Genomic DNA, 16,047 nt, shown 5'->3' on the forward strand with positions numbered 1-16,047 from the left:
ATGCAAGCTCACTTCACAATTTTGAAATGCTGCGAGGTGTTGACATTACGCGAGGAGCTACCGGGGCAGATGGAATGGGTTCGTGGTCGAGGCACGGCGCAAGACCATGGACGCGTTCTGCCTGTTCGACCAGGGATAGAAAATGGTCCCCTGCCCGTCTGATCGGGAGGGCCCCGGTCCGCCAGACCAGAGGGCTGTTCACGGGCCCTGTGTGCGGTCGGACCGCACACAGCCTCCAAGCTCCGCCCACTGCGTCCCTACGTCAGCCTTCCGTCACCGCACACAGCGATCGCTGTGGCCGGTCGGGACTGGCCACAGCGGACCGTCCACCGCACGCAGCCGTGACGTCAGAACCGCCTACCCATCCCCTACCCCCACGCCTGCTGGACGCACCGCACACAGCGCACGCAGCAGTGTGCGGTGCCCGTGAACACCCCTCAGGGACTGTTAGACAGCGTCTCTACCTGATTCCCCCGCCAGGGACAGTGTCCTGCCCGCTTGACCAGTTAGTGACACAAGAGGATTGGTTTCTGCAGTGGTGCAGGCTACGAATGTCGGAGGCCAAACCAAATGAATTCCTCTAACGTTAACCAAGAGCTAAGCATATACCTGCATAAATGAGCTCACAGGTTATCAATTACGATTTACGGACATTCTTCCGAATATCTGATCGATCAGGCCACTATTATAGCTTCTCTTTTCCAAACCGACCGCGGCGATAATGACTTGCTAACTCGTAGCCTGGACAAATCGCAGCGAATTAATAACAATCGCCAGACAGGCGGGGAAACACAGGCACGACAACAAACATGTGCAGATGAAACCCGATTTCTGAACTGCAAGCCGACTCAGCCCACATCGACCTAATCTTCATTAGGTTCCCGACGATCAAATGCGTCAGCCGCCAGGCAGCTGAGCGGGAATGCACTGATCAAATCATCAAGCCGCGCCAATCCGTCACATTTTCATCCTCTGCATTCTGCAAATGGTTAGATACTGAGAGCCAGGTGATGAGATAGCTAACCAGCCCGCCCACTGGCCACTTCTGACCGGTACCGAGATCCATTTCTCGTCGCAATCGACGAGTGCTCCGTCCGCGCCTGTCGGCGAGTGCGTCACTTAGCGCCGTTCTCGGCACGCGCCGCCGGCGTCGGTGACGGTAACCGTGCTGAGCGCACAACGACTTTACGGTGAACTGACGGCGGCCGTTAGAGCTCGAGATGGCGAGTCGACTAGCTTCTGCGACCGGCTGATCAGCAAGGATCGACCGAGCAGCATAGTTCGAGCGAAATGTCAGCCGGCCAAGCCAACATATTATGACAGAATGACTGGATCAGGGATGATTGGCAAAAAGACCGAGAAGCACAGTGTTTCGTGCTCCGTGCCGTGCCAGCAAGTGACACGTCACGCCTTTATTGGCCCACACGTTGATATCGATACAAAAGGCGACTAACAACATATCGATATAAGCGAATCACAACATATCGATATAGGCGACTCAACATATCGATACATCTCCCCCCAAAGAAAAGCAAAACGGTACAACAGACTACGACCTACTCGTACAGGGGATCACGAACGCGACCCGTACAGCCGGCCGCTGCGGGTCCTGCTCGGACTCGCCGCTGCGGAAGGACAGGGCTCCGGCGTCTGACCCGGCGGAGAGATAGCCGGCCGCGGCATCGAGACAGTCGGGCTCGGCCGCACTGAAACACCAACAGGCACGCCCGGCGACGGCCGCACAGATTCCGGCACGCCCGGCGACGGCCGCACCGACAAGGGCACCGGGAGGTCCGACGAGCCCGTGGGAGGCTCGATCCCCGGTGACAGGCGCAGGGCGCCTCGATTGCGCCTCACTGTATGACGATTGTTATCTACCACATAACTTCGTCGCCCGATCCGCTCACGCACTGTCACTCGCTCGCTCCAGTCCGGGTCGATCCTTGTTCGCACCCGCACTACATCCCCAGGCCGCAACGGCGGCAAGTCGCGAGCTCCGTGATGCTTGTTGAAGCTCCTTCGTTGAAGCTCCTTCCTCTCACCATCTCTCCTCCTCGCGGCGTCGAGTGTAGAGTCCTGACACTCGACGACCCGCGGACGCGGAAGCCGAGTCTGGATCTCGCGTCCAAAGAGCAGACGAGCAGGCGACTGGCCTGTCGCCTCCACCGGCGTAGCGCGGTAGTTGAGCAGCGCCAGATGCGGGTCCCGCTGGCGGAGGAGCCACTTAGCCGTCCTTACGGCGCGCTCAGCGGCGCCGTTCGAAGACGGCGTGTGAGGGTCGGTTATCCGATGCCGGAAACCGTACTCGGTGGACAGGTTCTGGAACACATGTGACGTGAACTGAGTTCCACCATCGGATGTTACCATGTCGGGGATTCCATGGCGGGCGAATAGCGTTTTGAGTCGTTCTACTACCGCCGAACTCGTGAGACGGGGAAGGCGTTGAATCTCAAGGTATCTGCTGAGCACATCCACTGTAATCAGGTAATCGTGACCGTTGTGATGACAGATGTCACAGGCAATGTGACTCCACACAGACACTGGGACGGGAGTCGGTATGAGTGTCTCACGATGCTGTTGTGGACTGTTTATCTGACAAAACTGACACTGGCTGACATGTCTCTTCAGATCCTCAGAGATCCCGGGCCACCAGACTGATTGGTCAGCTCGTTGTCGGCATTTGGATAGACCAAAGTGGCCATCATTGTGCAGCTTATTCAAAATCTCTGACCTGATACTCGAAGGGATGACGAGACGGTTGCGGTACAGGAGCAGAGGGCCTGACGGCAGGTGCACCACACTCAGGTCATGCCGGACGCTGAAGTAGTCCTGCAGGGCCCTCGGACCCTCCATCCAGCCATGAAGAGTCTGCTGGGTGACACGACAGATGTCATCATCCCTCTCCTGCAGCACCCGAATCTCCTCCAGGCGGTGATCACTCACGGGCAGGCTGCCGATCACGCCGGACACGTAATCGCTGACGTCATTCTGCAAGACAGTGGCGAGATTGTCGGTCTCTTTGCAGGGATGCCGGGATAGGTAATCTGGTACAACATGCTGCTTTCCAGGCACATAGGTGGCGACTGGATTGTACCTTGTCAAACGCATCAAAAGTCTCTGGCATCGAACAGGTGTGTCGACTAGGCTCTTTGAGTTGATCAACGGAATCAACGGTTTATGATCTAACTCAAGTCGAAACTGTGGTAGACCAGACAGTAGCATGTGCATTCGTTCACATGTCCAGACAGCAGCCAATAACTCTTTTTCAATTTGAGCATATCGTTGCTCGCATGGGGTCAGCGTTCTGCTACAAAACGCAACGGGTCTCAGCTGGGAGTCGGGTTGTCGCTGCAACACACAGCCACCGATGCCATAGCTGCTCGCATCAGCACTCACAATGGTCTCTCTGGTTGGGTCATAGAAAGCTAACACAGGAGCACCAGTTAGCATCTGCTTTACTTCGTCAAGAGCCTTTTGCTGAACATGGGACCACACCCAGGCTACATCCTTTTTCAACAAGTCGTTTAGAGGTTTCAGCTTGCTTTGAATCTGGGGCACAAACTTACCCAGATAGTTGACGGTTCCAAGTAGGCTCCTCAGTTCCTGCTCGTTCTGTGGCGCCTGCAGTTCTCTCACTGCTGCGAGCTTGGCAGGATCCGGTTCCACTCCTCTGCTGCTGATCTTCTGGCCCAAGAAGATGATGCTGTCCTTCTTGAACTCGCACTTCGCTTTGTTCAGCTTCAGCCCGGATGACTCGATCCGCTGGAGAACTGCCTGCAGACGCTCGTCGTGCGTCACACTGTCACCGTACACAACAATGTCATCCATGTATATCAGTACACCATCGAGACCAGCCAGCATTTCCTGCATCTTTTTCTGAAAACATTCAGGCGCCAGGTTTATCCCCATTGGAAGCCGCTGGAATGCCTTCCTGCCAAATGGGGTGAGGAAAGTGGTCAGTAGCTGCGACTCCCTGTCCAGTGGGAGCTGGTAGAACCCCGAGCTGGCATCCAGCTTGCTGTAGATGCTCGAACCTGCAAGTTCAGCTGTCAACTGTTCCACGGTGGGGATAGGGTGGATCTCTCTCTTCACACACTTGTTCAGGTTCTTGTAATCGACCGTGATGCGTACTGAACCACCACCCTTGGGAACGGGCACCATTGGTGCACACCAGTCGGTGGGTTCTGAGACTGACCTGATGATTCCAGCATCCTCCATTCTCTCCAGTTCCTGTTTCACCGACTTCAGCAGTGGGAATGGCACATTACGAGCAGTATGCACAGCAGAGGGTACGGCATCATCAACAAGCCTGATTTTGATTGGTGATGTGTTCATCAAACCAGTTGGACCAAACACATTCTGAGACAGTCTCACCTCTCCAGTGAATTCAATCACTCCGAGCCTCTCTCCAGTGGAGCGTGACAACAGATTCTGAGAAGTGTCCAGAACATAGAAATGTTCATTTTCAAGGCTCACCTGCTTGTACTTGATGGTTGCACTGAATACTCCCAGGACATCAAGGGCACCACCAACACTGGTCAGCTGTCTTGAGGTGGGCAGCAGGTCTGGCTTCTGCACCATCTGCTCATACTGCTGGAGAGACATGATGTTAACATCTGCACCAGAGTCCACTTTGAAACTGACTTGGCTTTGACCAACCTCAACAGAAACTGTCCAGTCCTTGCTCTTGTGCCCTTCAACCACCCCAAGGAAATAACCTTCCTCCTGATCCTCATCATGTTCAGTATCTGGGGCACATTGGACACTCTGAACTCTATGGCTTGAACCCGAGCAAACATTTGCAAAGTGGTCCCTGCCACCACACTTGAAACAGGTTTTCCCCAGGGCTGGACATTGCTGCGGACTGGTATGCCTCCTCCTTCCACAATACCTGCATGTTGTGGAGAGTAGTGATCCTCTGCCGGCTCGTCCACGACCTGATCTTGGTCTGGACGAGGCTGGATCTGGCTGGCTCTGGCTTCGTCCAACAGCTGGTCCAGGCTGGCTTGGGCGTCTCGCTTGATGTGGTGCTGGCTTGTATCTCGCTCTGCTTTCAATCCTGTTCACATTGTCTGTGGTACTCGGGTCATGGACGAGTTCATGATTACGAAGCATCTGCACCACAACTTCAAGGGTCACATCTGAATCCAGAGCTCGTAACTGAATCTGCTTGGACATATTTTTATCTTTCATTCCTGCTATCAGACGGTCTCTGATCCTTTCATTTTTGTCAGCAAACTGGCAGTATTCGGCAAGGCAATGCACTGCTCTAATGTAGCTTTCGTTCGACTCGGAAGCGCCTTGTGTTCTAATCTCAAAAGCATGCCTCTCAGCAATCACATTTCTCTTTGGGGTAAAGTACCCATCAAAACAGCGCACAGCAGCTTCAAAATTGTTGTGAGGGAAAGCTGCTATGCTCAAAATAATATGTTCAGCCTCTGGCCCCATTGCATAAACAAGTGCACTGACCTGGGTTTCCTCCTCATCGAGATTTAGCTTTGACGCCTGGCGATATCGTCTGAAGCGGTCGCGCCACAGAGGCCAATGCTCTGGTGAAGTAAAATCAAACTGTTCTGGTGGGGTAAATCCAGACATCACTGCTTGATGTTGTCTTGCTTCTTCTCGCTTTCTTACACTTCTTCAAGTTGCTTTTAACCCACCAAAAATAGAAATCAAAACCGCAAGTTCACCACAGGCTGCGCCATGTTTCGTGCTCCGTGCCGTGCCAGCAAGTGACACGTCACGCCTTTATTGGCCCACACGTTGATATCGATACAAAAGGCGACTAACAACATATCGATATAAGCGAATCACAACATATCGATATAGGCGACTCAACATATCGATACACACAGCATATAGCAGGAAGGTTGCATAAGCATCCTTTCCGCCAGAGCTGATGGTTAAAAAGCTTCAGTGGATAGTTCTGTAAGCAAGAACAGTAGCGATCACAAGCAGGACGATATAAACGATTGGTAAGGAGAATCACCGTACGGAGAGACGCCGAAATGACAATAGCGACTGCCGGAAGTCGAACGGGTACACGAGGAGACAGACGCGATGTGGACGCTGTTCACAGACCCAAGCAGGCAACCCCTGGCGGCTGGCTCCAGACCCCGGCAAACAGACAGACCGGCGCGGCGGCGAGGTGATCCCGAGCCCACTGCGAGGTCGTGTCCCGCCGGTGGGGAGGGTAGTGGACTCTGGCACTGATCCACACTTTTGCCATACGCACATCCGCTTCCATCTGAGATCTGTCGCCGCCCGTTCGGAAGCCGTTCAGAGGTCAAACGTATCGACACGGCGAGCGGGAGCCCACAAAAGTTGGGGTAGGTACTCACCAGATCCGGCGATGGACTGATGGCTCTCCTCACGAGGCGCACCGGAAGGTGACAGCACGAGTCTCCTCGACTTCACAGCAGCGCGTGGGCACAATATCCACACCACAAGAGGAACCCACACAGTCCATTCACCAGCACCTTCCAAATGCGACTATTACTGGCGGCACACAGCACATCTTTGGGGCAGCCCCACGCGGCCGGCGGGGGCTAATGACTGGCACCCCGGCCGGACGGGGTGACGGGCGGCAGACTGGCGAGGCGTCCCCTTGGCGCCAGACCCCCGGCCTTCCGCAGTGTGGCGCGACGGACCGCGCGGCCGCCCCGGGGCCGGAACACGATTATCTGATCTGACCCCGGCAACTTCAATGGGCCTGACCGCGACCCACGCGGGCCGTTACCCGGTCCCTGGTGGTATTCTGGCGCCTTTCTCACGACTCAGTCACTGGAGGGAGATTCCTAAAAGTAATGTCATTTCACGCATGTTCCTGGAGCCAGAATTAACGTTCGACGGCGCTCCACGAGTTCCGCAGTCCTGACTACTGACCATGACTGGTGGACGGCCGGAGCAGCCCAGACTGCTCAGTGGAGCCCCTGCCCAAATGTTGGAGCCGCTCGGCGACACGTCAGGACGCATGTCCCCCCCCCCCCCGTCTGTCACCCGGCGTTCAAACACGGATACGAACGGGTGGCAACGGCCAAACCGGCGCGGCGCAGCCGGCCAACCTCGTTCCCATCAAACACGTTAGCCCTGACATTTGAGGTCCATGTCAAAGCGTTTGACGATTCGGAGCGGTAAAGCTGATAATCCATTGGCCCATGGGCTGGGGCGGGGAGCTGACATTTGCTCCACTGCGCAGCACAACTCTGACACGTCTAACGGAATGCACAGAGTAGGCCACGCCGTAGTTCAGAGCCGAGCCTGTTCGAACAGTTCGGAGGTGGCTGCTTCATAACGTGACTCAAGTCAGAGTCGGAGCACTATCCACTGTTCAGGACTTGCACCGTATCCATGAGTGAATCACGCAACAAGGCATTGGGTTGCGGGCCAGGCACGTCGACTCACCACACTGCAATGGCGCAGCAGGACAGCCGTGCCGGCGCCGGACTTCTACTGACTGCGCCCTTCGAGCGCCTCCTCGGGTCGCCAGGGGTCAGCGAGGTCAACGAGGGGTCAGCGGGGTCAGCCAGGGTCAGAGCGGCCGCCGCGACCGGCGCCCCCGCCGTCTGGTCTGGCCAGAGACTCCGGTTGCACTGCACCGACACAGCCGTCCCCAACAATGAGCTGTAAAACGGGAGACATACCGTTCCCTGTGACCGCTGACGGTCCGAGGACCCAGGGCGGGAGGGGGCCGTCTGATCGCTGGTGACTGCTACTGCGACTCGAGACAGTTTGGATCCACCGGTAGCCGAGACCCGTGAATACAGACGCTGCGCGATCAGGCTATAGGTGGACGGGCTGCGACACCGAGGAGCGTCCGCTGGTAGTCATGGCAACGGCTGTCCACAATCTCAGAACGAAGTCTTTATGTCTTGTACACAGAAAAACGGCGGCAAGTGCACTGTCCAGCGGAAATCAGGATCGTTACCCAATTTACTCTATTGCAGGAGGGGGGGGGAGAGTCCAGGTAACGAGGTCTGAGATTCCCTTCAGAGGGGGAGGGGGAGGAGGGGCTTAAAGGGACCCTCCCACCTTCAAAAAAGTTAATGAATTGGCAAGAAAGTGATGTCGCTCGGTTCAGAAAGAGCGAAAACGAATATCTACCAAATTTCATCGAAAAATATTCACCGGTTTTCAAGATATTAGACTTTTACTTTTGTTTACTTTTTGGGATCTCCGCTGTTCCTAGCGACTTTATTTGAAAGTGCGGCATTTGTTGCGCGCAAAGCAGCATATACCACCGCGTGCTACCAAACGTTTTAGTAAAAGATTTAAAAATCGTTAGATCTCCGCTGACGTCACAAATTCTAAGGGGGCATACCAATGCACTAGCCCCTTAGAATCCGAAAACTGCAAGTTTGAAATTCCATATCTCCGAATTAAAGCATTTGTCGATGTTGTGAGTGCCCAAACCGGTATTTGCAGGCCATGGCCACCAATTTGGCTATCTCAACTCAAAACTAATGTTAAGGTGGGAGTGTCCCTTTAAAGAGTTAATGGTTACCGCACTGGTTGAAGGTGATATCTAACAGGTAGAACTCGAACTTCGGAAAAGTCACGTAGAGCAGGGAGACAGAGCAGTGGAAGGGGGGAAATCAAATTCGCATATGAAACAAAATTACACGTATCCAACCGCATGTCATATGCACTATAAATAGAGCTGCAAATGCTCTAGACCGTGAAACAAATAGCGAATGAATAAGGCAAGGCCTTGAACCCATTTCCGCGTATCAAGCTGCTATGGCAACCAGAGTGATGCAGACTGGTTCACAGAAGCGCGTTCTACTTCGGCATCCAGGGTATTGGTGAACGGAGCGGCCTTTCGAAGCTAATATTATCTTTATGTGCGTTCTGCGTGGCCTGGGAGGAGGGGAGCGGGGGGGGGGGGACGTTCCGTCTCAGAGCCTGCACCGGTACCGTACCGTTTGTACCGGAGGTGGGTACCCGGTACTGTACCGCTTGCCACTGTCTCTGAGCCGCGGTCCCAAGAACGGCGCCACGGGCGCGGCAGGCAACACGGCCCACCTGATACATATCGCTTCTGCGAACGGCTGATCCGCCCGGCCGGCCGTCCGGCCTGGCTCAGAGTGCGGCGCGCGCTTCACACCGGCCCGGCACGGCACAGTCCGGTTCACAAAGCTCCATCAGTCACTCCCGCTAAAGACCACCGCACACTATCCATTCGTACTTCACTCGGCCGTTACAGTCGCGATTTTCTCTTACCGGCAACTCTGTCCCTGTCCGCTTGATCGCACATGACAGACCTGCTCCAAATGCACGTAAAAACGGCACTCACGCGGCCAGCGCGTGGCGCGGGGAGGTAGCCAGCAGGTGCAGAGCAGAGTACAGGGAAACGTCAGGTCTCAGGGCGGTCAATACTGAGCGCTCGGACGGCCGCGAGGTTGTTTCTGCGGCTCGCGGAATGTCACAGAGAGAGGCGATCGAACGTGAAGTGGAGGGATCTGGTAAGCCGAGCTGGTAGCTCGTTAGGGGGAGGGGGATAGCGGCCAGCTCGGGGAAGCGCAGGAGAAAAACACAGAAACAAAGAGAATGAAATAGGAGATACTTCCGATGCATAACATAAACAAGATCCCATCAGTCGGCTTTGTAATACTGACAAGTGACATGTTTCCTGGTACATGTAAACGTCTGGATGGCTACTTTGTATGCAATCCCATGAAAATTGTGTCGCTCACATCGACAGTCGGAAGCCGGAATAGATTAAAAAAAATATTTTTAGCAAATACGAAAATAAGCAGCAAAAAAGTCACCTAGAGTAGAAAACACCCAGCGTATTTAATGCATAATGCATACATAAATGCAGCCGGATACATATGTTACGGGAAGGTGTTAATTATGAATGGAGGACTCGTCGGAATGGGGCAGAGCCGCAGTGGAAGAAGGATCCAGTACCATCGGGAAAAGATAAGAAAAACAGGCTGCGAGAGATCAAAGAAGTGAGGATCAGGAGAGGAAGTCAGGGAACGGCAAGCACCCGTTTAAAACGATTAGGACTGCACGCCGTGAAGGTGATTACAACAGTCTGCGTTAGGCACAGGCCGCCTCTGGGACTGACGGCCCGGCCGTCCGGTGCTTTAGCACGGGCCGGTCCGGGTCGGTCCGGCGCCAGCATGGCCCTCCGCCTGTCGCCCGCCCGGCCGTCAGCCGTCATGCTCCTGCCGCCGCTGCCAGCGCCCCTGGCGGCCGGACGGCGAGATACACGCGTGCAACCGGCGAGGCGGTGCGCTCAATCTGCCTTCCCGGAAACCATTGATGGTGTTCGCCGAAAGCCTTGGTCTTATTGAAGCGGACTGGCGGCCGGACGGAGGGCACGAGCGGCCGACAGCACGCCACCAGTGCTCCCGGCGAGCTGATGTTCCGAGACTGATGGGTGCTGGGGTCACCAGCGGATCGCTCGTGAAACAGCCGTGAGCCGGGCAGGATAGGATGAGACGACCTATGGGGATGGCAGGACAGTGAAGCTCTAGAGTCACATCGAAGGAACAGGCACACAGCGCTGCCGCGGCACACTGAACATCAATGGGGTCAGCCTTCGGTGGCATATTTCCCATCACCCGTTCGGGTAACACAAGGCACTAGAGGTGGCAAAAGATGAAAATTTTGGGAACCAGACTCGAACCAGACCCGGCTGAACATTTCTGGAACCAGTCGGACCCGGTCTTAGTTGGAACCGGAACCAGTTGGACCCGTTCCCCAAAAGTCAATTAATACAATTAACTTGTAGGAATCATTAGTTGCATCATGTAAAACAGCCTATTTCCCACTGGGAATACTCATGAGCTATTGTGTGCAAAGAAACATTCACTTAATTCCCTTCATATTTTGTAATAATGTATAGTGTGCAAGATGTATAGTTTATGGTAGGACCCGGTTGGACCCGTCAGAAAAATTTCCAGGAACCGGTCTGGACCCATATGGGTCCAGACTGGTTCTTTGGACCGGGTCCTCGGGTCCACATTTTGCCACCTCTACAAGGCACAGCTCGGCAAGGAACAGTGGCCATGAACGAAAACAATAGCATGAATAGGATAAGTCTTTCTTATCAACTCATATGGGTTTATAGGTGCAGACTAGGCACCGTGACCCGGTATCAATGCATTCCCGCCCTCATTTCCCTCAAACAAACATTATCACTGCTTCAGAAGCTTCAAGAGCTCGTGCAGAAGCTGTGCTACGGGAAGTCACCGACGGTGGCTCTGACATTTGAGAAGCAAACTTTCAGTCTCAATCAATACCACCAGAAAATAGCATGTCGTTTCCACAAATCTACCAGAAGTTCAGAGGTCAAGTTTGGCGGCGGAGCCTGGCAGTGGCCAGACGATTCGGCGCCCATGCCATAAGTTCGCCGGCCAAGTTTCGCAGTTGACAGTTCGCCGGGTAGCGGTCCCGTCTCACGAATCTCTCTGACGATGCCTTCTCATGGGCATTGGTTTCTTGCAGCGTTCAGGACTGCCCGCGGAAGTGTTGAGGGTGACTGGTGAGGTGCACCTGCCACAAACGGCAGGACCACCAATGTCACCACCGGAACTATCACCATCAGCACCATCACCAACAGTCCCCGCCAGTGCAGTGGCAGCTGTGTGCGGCGGGGCGGCGCGCGGCGGCTACCGTCCGCCCTGCACACCCAGCAGTCATTCAGCGCACACACGGTATGCCAGTGCACGCCGGGTGGGGACTGGGGTCGGGCAGAGGCCGGGAGCGCCGCGCCTGCCCGGCAGAGCAGGCAGCGGCCGAGCTGACCGCTGATCAGGCGGCGCGCGGACCGGACACGGGTGGAGGAGCCCCGCCGGAGCCACCGGAGCAGGGAGTCCCGCCGGCAGTGTCGCGACAGCAGCGTGCAAACAGTTTGCTCTGCAAACCTCCGCCCCGTTTGTATACTCCCCCGATAGCGGCACGGATGGCGCGGCCGGCGCGTGGCCGCCGGCGCCGCTCAGAGTCCCCGGGCGCGACTCGGGGGCGCCGGCAAGGCCACGGCTCCGGGCGCCGGGAGCGTGGCGCCGCGGCGCCCAGACGGAACGCCCCGGGATGCCGATCACTGAGGGACCTCTGACCACCGGCGGACCCCCGTCCCGCCGCGCAGTTCACCGACGGCAGAGCGGTGGCCGTATCGGCGGCGCCATCTCCCACTCTCGCCCGGTCGTGACACAGCCCGACCGGCCCGCTCGTCAACGGCGCATCTCCTGCCGACGCGGCCGGCGCCACTTTCTTCACCGTGTCCAACACAGCCCAACTCGGCGCCATGGATCACGCTAAGCCGCTGCCCGGCCAGCCCAGGTCACGCCCAGTTTTCCGTCCCGGCCCGCGCTCGCCGGACCGAGTGCATGCTCACACTCCGAGCCGGATTATGTCGGGGATTAACCATCTGGTTCCTGGTGCCTGGCAGAGCCGAAAAACGGAGTCATCAGTCGATCTTGGAGAACTTAATGCGAGAGATTCTTTTGTTATATACCAGATACCATATCAAAAGTAAGTCGCACTTGCGCACACGGTTTGCTGATGGTACCTACTCATCCTCCTTTTAGGATCATACGTCTCACATGATGGAGCCTCCGTAGCCTTTCCTGAGAAACGCACACAGCTACCACAGATCCACGCACTGTCTTAAATAAAGATGCGTCTCATACCTCCTCCAACTGCAGTACTGCCATGAGTTGCGCACACTGCACACTGCACAGAGTTGCGCGCGGCGCCGCCAAACGAGACCAGGACCAGACCGGACCGGGCCGGGCCGAACCCGGCACAGCCGAGAGCGAGGTGAGAGCGGCCACTGATCCGCCGCTTACAAGCCGGATGTGGTGCGGCCCGGACCGGCGCGGCTGCTCAGGTGCCAGCCGGCCGCTCCGGTGACGCTGCCCGGAGAGGATCCGCGCCGCCCGACCCGCCAGCAGCGCCGCGGCGCTGATCAGACGGACCAACTCTCCGAAGGACGGCCGCATGACATCCTAACTGCAGAGACTCCGAGCGAGCAAAAATGGCGCCAATGGCGGCTGTGCGGCGCGGCGCATCTGCAGCGGTCAGATAGCGATAACCTGTCCACATGGCGGACAGCGCTAAACACATCGACCCGAGCGGCCGAGATAGGCGCACACCACGGACCGAGGAGGTAAATCCCGACTCTGTCAGAGCTCAGAGAGAGCACATTGGCATTCTGAGCTTCAACACTGGATGTGGCTTGACCGATTCACGAAAATCCGATCAATACCCACTCCGGTATGACCTCAGTTCGTGGAAACTCAATGTAAAATTGACCAGCAGCCTCCATTCAGTAATTGCATTTAGCTGCTTTAACCTAGCTCCGGTTTCTTTAGAACCGAGAGTTGAGCGGTCGGAAACTAAGCCGCATACTTCGGCGAGCAGTGTAAAGAAACGTTTACCAAGTAGGTGACGGACGATTTTACATACCTCCCCTGACCGAAGGTAATTGGCCTTACGAATTATTAACCGTACGAGCTTATCTTACTGCTTATGCGCTCTGTCATATACTGGCTCGCTTTCAATGAGCTAATATTGACATAAAAGGTTCACATTCACTGGCGGATTCAGAGGGCATTTAGGGCCATCAATAAAAACCAACAGTGGCCAATGGGCAAGATATCACATGCAAGCGCCAAACGACTGAGCCCGAGCCGACGAGAAAGTCAACTATAAAGTGAACAAGCTTTTCGAACTTGTTCTTCCCTTCTTCCCCAGCCGTCAGCCACGCAGTCAGAGCCCACAAGTGGGGCGGTGGCTTTAGCTGCCTGCCTATCAGACTACCTATACCGTCTAAAGCCGGGATTACATCCACACACTGAACCTATTGATACATGTTATGACAGATGCTGCCCGGATTTTACACACAGGTTCCGAGCTGGAGCGCATATGCAGCCCCAGCTTTGCGTGGTTCTTGCTGTCACCTGACAGGCAGCAAAGCCTGGCATCCACTAAAAAGGATGCCCTTGGGCCCTTGGCGTTCTGAAGAGTGAAAATCCAAGGATTGGAAAGCGAATATAACATCTTTTACAATGAACTGAAGTCTGTGAATGTACTGGAGCTCCACCAGAGCGGTTCTTGGGATCAGCATTCCTGGGCTTCAAATAAATCTGAGGTCAGCCTATCGGTAGGTGTTCGCTGCCGATAGAAGCACGCGTAATCGCGACTCTGGGAGAGCGGCAGTATCTGTCGCCGCGGTATTTAGGACCAGTGATTCATCGTATCAATGTTCAGCTCTCAGAGAACCTGTCGACCCTCCTCGATGGGGTCGGGGATGTGAGGGATCAGGCGTGGGGGAATCCGCGGTACAATTTTTCATGTTTATTTTCAAGAGATGTTGCTACGTTTCTTCACCTCGACACCGCGGCGTTTCTCGACAGCCCGTGGTACGGCGCGCCGCTCACATTCACTCCATGAGGACCGGGGCCACGTCACCCCCGTCCCCACGCCACAGCTGTGCACCAAAAAACGGCCGTACCTAGCGCGCGTCACAGGTGGTGACGCGGCGGGTCACCCCCCCCCCCGTCCCCCGGCCCGCTGCGGCGCCGGGCTGCCGGGCCGTGACGTCACCGTCTGGGATAAATAAACGGCCGGCGCTGCGGCGGCGCTATCGGGGTGTCCGGCAGAGCGAGGGCCGCCCGCCCGCCCGGCCGGTCGGCGCAGCGGCGGCCCGCCCGCCGCCGGACCGGCCGGCCAGCCGCCAATAACGGAATTCCTGCGCAATGCCCGCCAGGGCTGGGCCTGAAAACCGGCCCAGCGCGACCGGAGCTGGGTGAAAACCGACAGGGACAGACCCACACGGGTCGCTGGTGACGAGTGGTGCATGCACACGACGAAACACAGTCGTTAGTGGCGGGTTCAGCCGGCACTTACCTCGCACGGTCCGTTATTGGCGACTGCTCCGACTGTCCGTCCGACCCCGCTCAGCGCCGTGCGCGGCTGCCAGAGCCCCAGCGATGGACGATGGCTTTCTGCAGCGATCCCCACTCGCCGCCCATTCCCCGGCGCCGCGCGGCCGCGGTCGCCAACGCCAGCACTGTCTCGTCTGACCCTCCGGGCCGTCCGTCTCGGGCGCGTCACCCCTCGAGCACCGCCGCTGTCACACAGACGGTACTCCACTCGCCCGGCCTGTTTGGATTTGTGACGTCATCGCCAGCGATTCGTTGAAGGTCGTTTGCCAGATCATCGATTCATCACGCTGCTAGCGACACCTGTCAAGGAAAGAAGAAAGCTGAGCTTAGGTAGATGCCGCCACACAGCAGGCAATAACATAGAGGGCGGTCCACTCCACTCACAGCAGGGTCCATATTTATTCACTCTGGTTACCAAAACAATGCTGATTGCTGAATGTAGATTATTTGGCCTTACAATGCCAATAAGCTTGAGAAACATAGGGACGCAACTCAATATTCATGGTCCAAAGCTGTAACCCTAACCCTTCCTTATTGACCTTTGACAGGCACAAACAAAAACAGCAATTATCAATAAATAAGCTTCACTTTCTCTTTAAGAAAATGACCATATTTTTAGCTATATCAATAAGAATCTTAATTCTGTACATGCACCACAGTCCTGCTGAAGTTCTACTCAAGATAATTGCGAATGCTGCTTACGCGGACCCCTGCTTCGCTATTTTGATTTGCCGATGAATTACAAGAATACTCTCATCGTGGCTTTCTTTGAGATTATATCAGTCCCAAAATGTACTGAACTCAATGTATGTATAAATGACTGAAATGAGGCTATTCCTAATCTATACGCTTCCTACAGGCAACAACAGGCAACATTCTATTTTCTCACTTCTCAATCTTGATCTTGAATCTTGATTACCTTGATCTTTCATAAGTCAACAAAGCAAGTCGAAGACGATTGTGTTCAACATAATCATGATCGGCGCAGGGGTAAAAAAGCACTGTTCATCTGCTTGCTTAGGAAGATTTGATTGGTCGGTATAAGAAGGTCGTCACCAAATATTCTCAAGAACCAATTTTAGAACATTTTTAATGTGACAACTGCGCCAGATATGCAGAAAGCTATCGCTGGCACTTGCTTTCG

At 55.4% G+C, this 16,047-nt stretch overlaps 1 protein-coding gene across 1 annotated transcript in view; it reads right to left on the minus strand.

Moving 5' to 3' along the window:
• The window catches only part of LOC122374105 (nascent polypeptide-associated complex subunit alpha, muscle-specific form-like), a 69,070-nt gene extending 53,294 nt beyond the window's left edge, over positions 1-15,776 (minus strand). The window contains exons 1-2 of the mRNA XM_043352656.1: positions 15,606-15,776; positions 14,866-15,203 (exon numbers count right to left, since the gene is read on the minus strand). The gene's annotated coding sequence lies outside the window, so the exon portion shown is untranslated. The remainder of the gene's footprint in view (positions 1-14,865; positions 15,204-15,605) is intronic.
• Between the last annotated feature and the right edge of the window lie 271 nt (positions 15,777-16,047).

This window comes from Amphibalanus amphitrite, unplaced genomic scaffold (assembly GCF_019059575.1).
Source record: "Amphibalanus amphitrite isolate SeventyFive unplaced genomic scaffold, NRLGWU_Aamphi_draft 001606F_arrow, whole genome shotgun sequence".
Lineage (NCBI taxonomy): Eukaryota > Metazoa > Arthropoda > Thecostraca > Balanomorpha > Balanidae > Amphibalanus > Amphibalanus amphitrite.